This window comes from Neofelis nebulosa, chromosome 3 (assembly GCF_028018385.1).
Source record: "Neofelis nebulosa isolate mNeoNeb1 chromosome 3, mNeoNeb1.pri, whole genome shotgun sequence".
In the NCBI taxonomy this organism is placed as follows: Eukaryota; Metazoa; Chordata; class Mammalia; order Carnivora; family Felidae; genus Neofelis; species Neofelis nebulosa.
In genome coordinates this window covers 39,464,130-39,474,899 of record NC_080784.1, presented here as the reverse complement: position 1 = coordinate 39,474,899, position 10,770 = coordinate 39,464,130, and the positions used below count along the sequence as shown (strand labels likewise).

General features: G+C 37.6%; 1 long non-coding RNA gene across 1 annotated transcript; it reads right to left on the bottom strand.

Annotated features, from left to right (window-relative positions):
• Nucleotides 1-2,875: 2,875 nt before the first annotated feature.
• On the bottom strand, nucleotides 2,876-9,965 carry LOC131506645 (uncharacterized). Its single transcript, XR_009259077.1, has 3 exons — nucleotides 9,513-9,965; nucleotides 9,143-9,204; nucleotides 2,876-3,430 (listed from the first exon to the last, which is right to left on the bottom strand). It is a non-coding gene; the product is annotated as an uncharacterized LOC131506645 (long non-coding RNA).
• Between the last annotated feature and the right edge of the window lie 805 nt (nucleotides 9,966-10,770).

Genomic DNA, 10,770 nt, shown 5'->3' with positions numbered 1-10,770 from the left:
TCAGAGAGAGAGAAGGAGACACCTGATCATATAAAGGCCTTGTCGGCATTAGGAAGAGTTTTGGCATGTACTCTGAGTGAAATGGGAGGCAATTAGGGTTTGAGCAGAGGAAGGACACAATCTAACTTACGTTTTACTAGATCCAATGTGTTTAGAATTAACGGAAACAGAGGAAAAACAAAAGAAGAAACAAACAAACAAGAAGACCAGTTAGTTACCTATTACACCAATATAAACAACAGATGATAGTCTCTTGGTCATGGAAGATGTGTTTGGATTCTGGATATATTTGAAGGAAGACCTGACAAGATTTGCTGACAGATGAGATGTGATGTGTATGAGAAAGAAAAAGAAAAGAGAAAGAAAAAGAGAAAGAAAAAGAAAAAAAAAGACAGGACTCAAAGATGATACCAAGTTTTTTAGCAGAGCAACTCATAGAACTGTTATTAACTCAATTAGTAAAGACATGAAAGGCAAATTTTAAGAAAGAATATCAGGAGTTCAATTTGGGACATGTTAAGTTTGCAATAGCTATCCAGAAAGAGATATCAAGTAGGCAGTTTGATATGCGGGCCTGCAATTATGGAGAGAGACCCGGGCTGAAGATATAAACTTGAGGATCATTAGAATATACAAGATAGTAAAAGTCAAGAGAAGGAAAATCAAAGGCAAATTCCTGGAAGACATCAATGGGTTAAAAGGTGGGGGACGAGGAGAAACAAGCAAATCAGGCTGAGGTGTAGAGACTAGAAAGGCAGTGGGAAAATCAGGTGAGTGAGTGATATCCTACAAGCAACATGGAGACAGAATTTTGGAGGAGAGAATTTTCCATTGGGTCAAATATTGCTGAAAGTTTAAGTAAAATGAGATGTATGAAATTATGTTTAGATTCATTAAAGTGAAAATCGGTGGTAACCTTGAAAAAAACAATTCTGGAGGAGTGAGAGGGAAAATTGCTACAATGAATTCAAGAGTGGATGGGAGGGAGGGAAATCAGGATCAAAGAGTGAGGAAGGTTCTTGAAGGATTTCATAGCTTAGTGGAATGGTCATGGTTGATCTAATTTTCTATTGTTGCTGTAGTTTTCAATTGTTACATAATGATTAGGTAGAATTTTTGTAATATTTGGAAGTCTTAAAAATTGCATATATGTAACACTAGGGTTTTTTTTTTTTTTTTGCTTTTTTAAAATGCCAGACCAAGGTACTAAATAACTCAAAAAATTATACAATAAGAAGACTCCTTAAAATTTTTCTAGATATATATTATATAAGCTGATTACCATTTTTCTCATGCTTAGAAAGACCACAGAAAAACCAAGTTTCAAGGGCAGTATTTCGTGCTTGATAAAAATTATTGAACTCTAAGGGCACCTGGGTGGCCCAGTCCACGAAGCATCCAACTCTTGATTTCGGCTCAGGTCATGATCTCTAGGTTCTCTAGCATCGAGCTCTGCACTGACAACACGGAGCCTCCTTGGGATTCTCTCTCTCCTTCTCTCTTTTCCCCTCCCCCACTCATGTGTGCATGCTCGCTCTCCCTCTCTCTCTCTCAAAATAAGCAAACATTTTTAAAAAGTCACCCAACTCTAGGGTATTTTATACTATCCAAAGTAATTAATCATATTAAAATTTTATACACAGAAGTAAAAGGGGTTGGGAATGCAGAAAATAGTCCTACTTTGTAAACTGAATTGTCATAAATTGTATAACATGAAGGCACTGTTGAAAAATTTGGTGTGGTGCATGTTGAAATATGTTCTCTAAAAAGGCAGGATAATGGCATGCAAGCAAGGTACCTTTATAAAAACAATTCATTGCATTATCAGCATCTTGGTTTATAGCACAGGGGTCATGAAATGTTTATATAGAACATGAGACATGTTGCCACGTGAAACCTCTTGGCAATATTCAGATTAAGTTGAGGGTCCAACATTGGAGCACTCATGCACTGGGAAACAAAACCAAAAATCTAATAACTAGCAATTTTGTTGGTAGACTGCCAGTGTAGCAGAGAACTTCCGTTTGCAATTCAGTAGATATTAAAAGTATTCTAACAAAATGTGCATAAGACAAGACATCAAACCAAACCAAATGCCTTAAATATACTTTGTTAAACCATCAGTACACATAGACCTAAATTCATTTTTTTAAATGGTCCCATACTCCATTACTTTATAGAAGTGAAACTTTACTTCCTTATTAATGAATGGATATTTAGCCTATCTCTGGGGCACCTAGGTGGTTCAGTCTGGTGAGCATCTGACTGTTAATGTTGGCTCAGGTCATGATCTTGTGGTCGTGAGCTCGAGCCCTGTGTTGGCCTCTGCACTGTTAACGTGGAGTCTGCTTGGGATTCTCTCTCTCTCCCTCTCTGTCTCTGCTCCCCCTCGATGCTTGGGCTCCCGAGTGTGCACATCCTCTGTCTGTCTCTCAAAATAAGTAAATAAACATTTAGACTATCTCCAAATGTTTGATATGGGAATGTGATAATAAATATCCTTCACATATGCATGTAACATATTTATATAAGTAACCTTAATATATCTATCCTATTTTGTATATGTAATAATATATAATAAATGCTCTTATAGTGTGTGTGTGTGTGTGTGTGTGTGTGTGTGTGTGTGTTTGCACGTGCAGGCGCACGCGCTTGCTTATAGAAGTCACGTATTTCAGAAGGACCCAGTCCTGGCAATGAAACCATTGGAATAAAGGGATGACCTACCTGAAATATTTTTCTCATGTTATATTATTTATTTTTGACAGTGACAGAGACAGAGCACAAGCAGGGGAGGGGCAAAGAGGGAGACACAGAATCTGAAGCAGCCTCCAGGCTCTGAGCCGTTAGCACAGAGTCTGACACAAGGCTCAGGCTCGTGAAGTGCAAGATCATGACCTGAGCCAAAGTTGGACGCTTAACCAACTGAGCCACCCAGGTGCCCCGATATATTTGAAATTTTGAAATACACTGCTAAATCACCTTTCAGAAAGGAGTCACCAATTACATCCAGCCACAGTGTCTAAGAATGTCATTTTGCTCACATTTCCTCACTTTGGTTATTTTTTTAATAAAATATTTATCACTATGACTGCAAAAAATGGTATCTCATTGGTATTTACATTTTTCTCATTAGCACGTAGGATAAAATATCTCCACGAAAAATACGAAATTTGTTCATCATGAACATTAGCTCAAACTAGAAAAGTTTGTTGAATAGGAAAATAACAATTACCTACTACTTAAGTATTGCTATAGTCTTACCTATCAGAATCCTTATTTCTGTAATAGGCATTTGATGGTTATCAGTTTTTCCATTCTGTCTTTGTGGAATTAATCCAGCAGCCGCAGCATCATGTATGTTTTCTGATACTTCCATGTCACTTCCTCTGTGCTTCTTTTTTTCTTCAACCTTTAATGGAACTTGATACTAAAGGTAATTGTTACTTTAGTCAATAAAAAGAAGTTTTTTCATTCATTTTATCAGTTGACACTTAGTTTGTCATAAATTCAATGGAGGGAAATATTTTGTGTTTATCATTACAAGTAATTGTAATTTTTATAAACTCTGCTTCATTTCTATTGGAATTAAAAAAAAACAGAAGTTACTAAAATTTCTAAAAGGGCTTTCTTAATTTTGTACTCTTATTCATATCCACACTTTGCTACCGAGAATTCCCCACCCACCCCCACCCCATCTGACCAAGAGATACAAAGAAATAAAAAGACAAGAGACAAAATTTGTCCTTTTCTATCCTTACCACCTGGGTTTTACACAACAGCCAGATTTAAAACATGTGACATGGAAGTGCTCCAGTAACAAAAACAGGAAGCTTTCCTCTTTCTGCACGGAGTTATTCTTTCCCTGACTGCCTTTTACAATTCTTTTTCTTTTGGATCCTAAATTTCTCAAAAAAAGTGACAGTGTCCCCTAAAATTTATGAACCAAAGTTTGCCACAACACAAAATGAATAAAGTGAAACGGACGTTAGGGTGGAATTCTGGGAAATTAGTAATGCTCTCCGAATCTCACATTCAATAACCATAAAACTTTATAGGGAGAGGGTATAAAAGTAATGATCACCTTTAATCCCATTTGCTACTGATAATGCGAGTAAAACTCAAAAAGGTTAAATGATTTGTCCCAAGTTCCTAAAGTGGCATTATCTAGCATTTTATGGCACCAAAAGAGATGATACAATTCTTGAATGCTGAATCAGGGAAATGACCACAAATTCATTAAATTAGTCAGATGCATGAAAATTATGACTTTGGCACAGTAAATTAATACCTTGATAGGGGATGAGTAGATTCGCTACTTATTCTTTTAAAGGAGGGTACCTCTAGATTTTGTCTATTTCTAAAGTCCACACATCTCAAAACTCAGTTTTCTCCCTTGGAGTTAAATACTGAAGGTTTGCTGAAGGTTTATGCTACCCACATGGTAAAAATCATACAGGCCAAAAGGTATCATACTTTATTGAACATAAAGTGAAGGTTTGACTCAACAGAAACATCTGAGAATGAGATTTTAAAAATGTGAAAAAAAGGGTGATAATACAAATAGCTGCTATTAAGCCTATCTCAAAGGGGTCATGTTGAAATTCTAAGTTCCAAGACTGTGAGTAAAGCAGACAAGACTGCATATATTTGTGGGGAATAAGCTTAGGAATTCCCTGAGCCTGCACTGATGGGTTAACCAGGCATAGAAAATTACAAAACCATAGGATGCTCACACCCAAGTTTGGGTAAACAATATTAGGTATCTAGGTATAGAGAGGGCAGGGCAAAGGCTCCAAGACAAAGGTGTGTGAGGTAAACAAGATTAGATATTCAGGAAGACACATTCCCCAATTTAGTACTATAGCAGAAAGCTCCTTTCACAGGAAGGAAGGACCAAATTAGGTAAACAGGTAAATAGGGCTATAGGCTGTAGGCTGCAGGGTGAAGATGCCCAGAGGGGAGCTAATTAGCAAAAGAAAGGTGCCTTGTGGATCCTGAGGTAGCATCTGTCTTCTCCCCTAGACTAGCTAAGATAAACAGAGAAGCTGCCTCAGGTCAGCTGTTAACAACAATCTGCCAGGCTCCAGGATTTTGTTTTAAATTGAACCTAACACCTAACACCCTATATCTTGAAACCCCCTTTCCCTCATGACCATGAGATCCTGTTCATAGATTGATTGTCTCTTTGTGCACGTCCATCACCATGTTTGGAAGCCTTCTGATCCTAAAAAAAACAGAGCAAGGACCCTTAATCCGGGCTCGTGTGTTCTCCAGGACATTAGCTGTCTCTCCCATTGTAATCCTGTATCCCGCTGCTGTCTTGCTAGACAAGCAAGAACCCTAGACCCAGAGTCTACAGACATGTACTGAAGCAATAGATTGCTTTAGCTGGGGACATTTGTTTATATTCCTTCTCTTAGTTATTGCTTCTTTCTCATTTTATTGTTTATGGAAATGCAATTTATATTTAAGCCAATATATTAAAAAAAAACAACCTGGAATTATTATGTTTTTTAAGCAGTTTCTTTACGGTTATTCTGGTTCATGAGGTCACATGGTACTTATATAGCTAAGTTAGTTTCCCAGTTCATATACTACTTGGAAGACTGACACAGAAACTTTAAGGAAAACAAATCATAAGAATGTTTTCCTAAACTCTTATTTGTTAGATAGCAGAAATAATCTATTTCCAGACACAATTACTTATTTAGACAATTCCATTGTATGCACACTCTTGTTCTCTTGAGTGGAAAATCAGAATGGATCAGATAATTGCTAAAGAGAAAAAACAAGAGTAACAGCAAGGCAGACCTCTATTCTTTTGGAGGTTGAACTTTCTCTCTTTCCAAAGACAGGAACTCTACTTGTGACGTGCCTATCTCATTCTTAAACCTTTGCATATCTTGATGTAATTCTTCACTGAGATATACTTCAGATGCTGGAAAACTAGATGCTGAAGAAGAACTCACAATTTTTAATTCGGAATCAATACTTGTAGAGTTATGACTACTGTCATTATCTGCATATAATGGCTTCTGGAAAAAAATCTTGTACTGGTTTTGTTTTCTCGTGTTTGTGACAGCAGAAATATCATGCTTTTTTGTTTGAACCATGTGTTTCATCACATCGTAGCAGGCAAGCCACAAATCAAAAAGGCTCTCTGAATCACTAGACTGAGGTCTAATTTACAATCGGTGGTATTTTGGTCCATATTTTTTACCATTTGCATGTCAAACACTTGGCCTTCTTTCACTTTAAATGTAACTAGTCGGTTCCTTGCTTTTTCATTTTCTATATCATTTTAAAAATCCTCATTGTTGTTAAAAAGATGCTCAATATCTGGTTTGTTCTCATTTTCATAGTCTGATTTACTTTTTCTTTATTATGAAATTTATTGTCAAATTGGTTTCCATACAACACCCAGTGTTCATCCCAACAGGTGCCCTCCTCAGTGCCCATCACCCACCCTCCCCTCCCTCCAATCCCCCATCAATCTTCAGTTTATTCTCAGTTTGTAAGAGTCTCTTATGGTTTGGCTCTCTCCTTCTCTAAGGTTTTTTTTTTTCACTTCCCCTCCCCCATGGTCTTCTGTTAAGTTTCTCAGGATCCACAAAAGAGTGAAAACATATGGTATCTGTCTTTCTCTGTATGACTTATTTCACTTAGCATCACACTCTCCAGTTCCATCTACGTTGCTACAAAAGGCCATATTTCATTCTTTCTCATGGCAAAGTAGTATTCCATTGTGTATATAAAGCACAATTTCTTTATCCATTCGTCGGGTGATGGACATTTAGACTCTTTCCATAAATTTGGCGATTGTTGAAAATGCTGCTATAAACATTGGGGTACAAGTGCCTCTATGCATCAGCACTCCTGTACCCCTTGGGTAAATTCCTAGAAAGAAATTCCGAGAGAGAAATATGCTGGCAGTGTGAATCGGCTTAAGATTCTCTCTCTCACCCTTCCCTCACCCACCCACCTGCTATTGCCGGGTCATAGGGTAGATCTATTTCTCATTTTTTGAGGAACCTCCACACTGTTTTCCAGAGTGGCTGCACCAGTTTGCATTCCCACCAACAGTGCAAGAGGGTTCCTGTTTCTCCACATCCTCCCCAGCATCCATAGTCTCCTGATTTGGTTATTTAGCCACTCTTGACTGGTGTGAGGTGATATCTCAGTGTGGTTTTGATTTATATGTCCCAGATGATTTGCTTTCATTTAAAGAAAGCTTAGAAGATGACTGGCAAGCATATTCTGGGGACCCAGAGTATGAATGAGAGAGAATGACATTTTCAAGGCTAGGCTCTTTTTGTTCAGGAAATGTCTGAAATACTACCGAGACAGACACTCCAAATGCATCTTCTTCCTCACAATCAAGTACAGTATTTGTCCAATTCGAAGGTATTTCCTTTCAGTTGGTTCCTCCTTAGAGTGACCCCGTGGTGGTTCTTCTTCAAGATGAGTAGGAATGCTGTGTTGTTAACAAATTTCACCAAACTTCAGCTTTCACTCACTGGTGATGAGTTTTAAGCTATTTTTCCAGTCTAATTTGCCTTATTTGATCCACATTTCCTCAAAGTTTTGCATAGAAGCATGTCTTAAATATAGAGATATATCATTCTCCCTATCACATTCCTTATTCATTGCTGGTTCTTGAGTCATTTTTTGCAGTTGCAAAAACAAATGGTTAATTTCCTTGTTTTGATTTTCACATGTTTGTAAAAACACCTTATCCTTAAGTAATCAAGTACAGACAAAGAAAAATGAGAAAATAATTACAATTTTACTGTTAACTTTCTTAATCTATGTTTAGCTGTTCCCAAGTCACTGGATTGTAACTTCCTGTAAGAAGTGAAAACTAACTTGCCTTAGCCTAAGACAGAAGAAAAGTATGAACTCATAAACTTAAGCTTGTCCGTTTTTGGACCTAAACAATTCATTATATGTTAAATCGACCAAAAAATAAGTTAGATGATTTTTAATTTTACAAACCTTAAAAACTATTTAGCTTACCATCCCTTATAACGAGCACTAAAGTGCATTTGAGTACGTTTTAAAGATTAATAACTAGAGAATTGGAAAACTTTAAATTATTAGCAGCCAAATCAATTAATATCAAAGAGAAAGATATATTCTGGCAGTGTGAATCGGCTTAAGATTCTCTCTCTCACCCTTCCCTCACCTACCCACGTGCTCTGTCCTCACTCTCTCTCTCAAAGAAAGAATTAAAAGAAAAAGAAACCATAAGGAACAGAAAATACATTTACATGATGGTACTCTATTTATTGAAAAACATCTGTGTGTAAGTGGACTCCCACAGTACAAACCCTCCTGGTTCAAGAGTCAACTGTATACCTATATGATGTCTCCACTAAGAGATTACCTGAACTTAACATAGCACCAAATTAGAAAATCAAAAACCCATTCCTACTTTCCCATTCTTTTCTGGAACTGACGGCCATTTTTTGGCCTCCAGACATCTTCACATTTAAAACAAGTATTCTTGGGGGGCCTGGGTGACTTAGTCGATTAGGCGCCCAACTTTGGATCAATTCATGTTCTCAAAGTTCAAGAGTTTAAGTCCTGCATTGGGCTCCTTGCTCTCAGTGCAGAGCCTGCTTCAGATCTTCTGTCCCCCCACCCCACTCTCAGCAATAAACAAACATTCACCAAAGTATCCTCAATATTTAGTAAGTCACTAAAAGCCACTGTGATCATTTTGTCTTCTATTTCTATAGCACCCTTTATAGGTTACAAAACGTTGCCACATTTGTTCATTACACATAACCAAGAGGTGGGTATTGGTGCAATTTTTAGGAAAGAGGTCATTGACATTCAAGCAAGTTTTCCAAGATCCCACAGCTAGGAAGTGACGGAACCAAGATGCTAGCATGTCTTTTGATTTCAAATACAGTGCTTGTAGCTTTATGCAGCAGCTGCCTGGGCCTAAGAGATCAGGACTTTTTTAACTCCTTCCTTAGTTGTCACCTTAGAATAGGTCATCATTACTTTACTTATATTACTACAAGTATGACTGCGACGTTATTTTAATTATCCAAAAGTCAAAGTCAAAGCATCTCTTGGACGTTTTAACATCATTCCATGCTTATATTTAAAAATAATAAGAAGACAGTACCTCAGGAAGAGAAGGTGATTCCACATCTTCCTCTTCTCCTAATTCTAATGCTGACATCATATCTAGAGAATAGTGTCACAGATAAATTAATGAAAACATGTGTTACTATGAATTTTAAACACATACAAAGTCTATCTCCATTCATGAATATTTCAATAAAATAAAAGCAATAGCAGAAAAGATGTTCAGGGGGTTCAAGATTTTCCGGAAGCAAAAGGGGGTAGTACTTGAGATACTTCTAAAGAAAGATAGCAACAGAAAAATATCTTCACGAAAAAAGGACAATATATTTGGATCTACATACTTTCAGATTTTTTTCATACTAGCATTTAATCATAGGAAAACAACTCACAGAGATTCACTAGCCTACCACTTCTGTAATTTTTATGCACTCCACCAGCAGAAGTCCAACTGTCATTAACTGTTTACTCTGGTGGCACATTTTCAATAATACCAACACCACCTTCCTTTGCTTCCATTGCTGACTTTGCTGTTCCTTCCTAGAAAAACAGCACAAAACAAAAACCCAACTTCAGAAAAATATCACATTAATTCATTTGGTCATGCACTCACCCACTCAAAAAGACAAGCACATACTGTATCTGTCAAGTCATAGCCACGATCCGGGGAAGAGCTGGAAATATAAATAAAAGACAGAGTCTGTTCTATATGCTAGTAGCGGTAGAGATGCATGAAAACAGGCAAGGACAGAAAAATACCATCCACTAGTTCTGCAAGGGAAGTGAATAATGTACAGTGAATGCACAAAGGAGAAAACACTTACATTTGGGAAGCTCAGCAAATGCTGGGAAGATAGGGCTGTATCTTAACAGACAGACAAACTGCACAGGGAGGGTGGGAAGGGCATTCTATAATGGCAAAAGGATCAAGTATGAAATAATATAGTAAGTGACACCTATGCAATATGGCAAAACTGGAACAGAGTTATTTGGAATGGGATAGAGAGATATTACTGGAACATGAGGATGAAACCAAAAAAAAAAAAAAGGAGCGGGAGGAGTGTTATGCTAGAACATGAATTTTCTCCTTCAGGTAATGGGGATCCATTGAATAAGCAGAGTGACATCGTCACAAGTATATTTTAGAAAGGTCACTCTGGCAGCAATGTAGGAGGAATGTAAAGGAAGAAAAACCAGAAGAGTACTGCAAAATTATAGGTGAGAGAGGGAATTACAGGAATAACATATGAAAAATGATAAGCAGGTACAAAATATCGAATGTGGTGAGTGACTGGATGTGGTGATTTCAGGGAAGTTTGGAGTCCAGGACGTTTCTTGTTCCAGGGCTGCTATTTATTAAGCTAGCGAACACAAATGACAGAGCAGATTACAAAGAGTCAGGGAAGAGGAAAGGGAAAGTGTCAGAAACAATGTCTTTAAACTAAGGCATATTAAATTAAAAGTACCCAGGGGACTTCCAAAAAAATGTTAGGGCCGCCTGAATGCCTCAGTCAGTTAGCACCTGACTCTTGATTTTGGCTCAGGTCATGATCTCACAGTTCTTGGGTTCAAGCCCTCCATCTGGTTCTGCGCTGATAGTGCAGGGTCTGCTTGGGATTTTCTCTCTCTCCCTCTGTCTATTTGCCCCTCCCCACTTGTGCTCTCTCT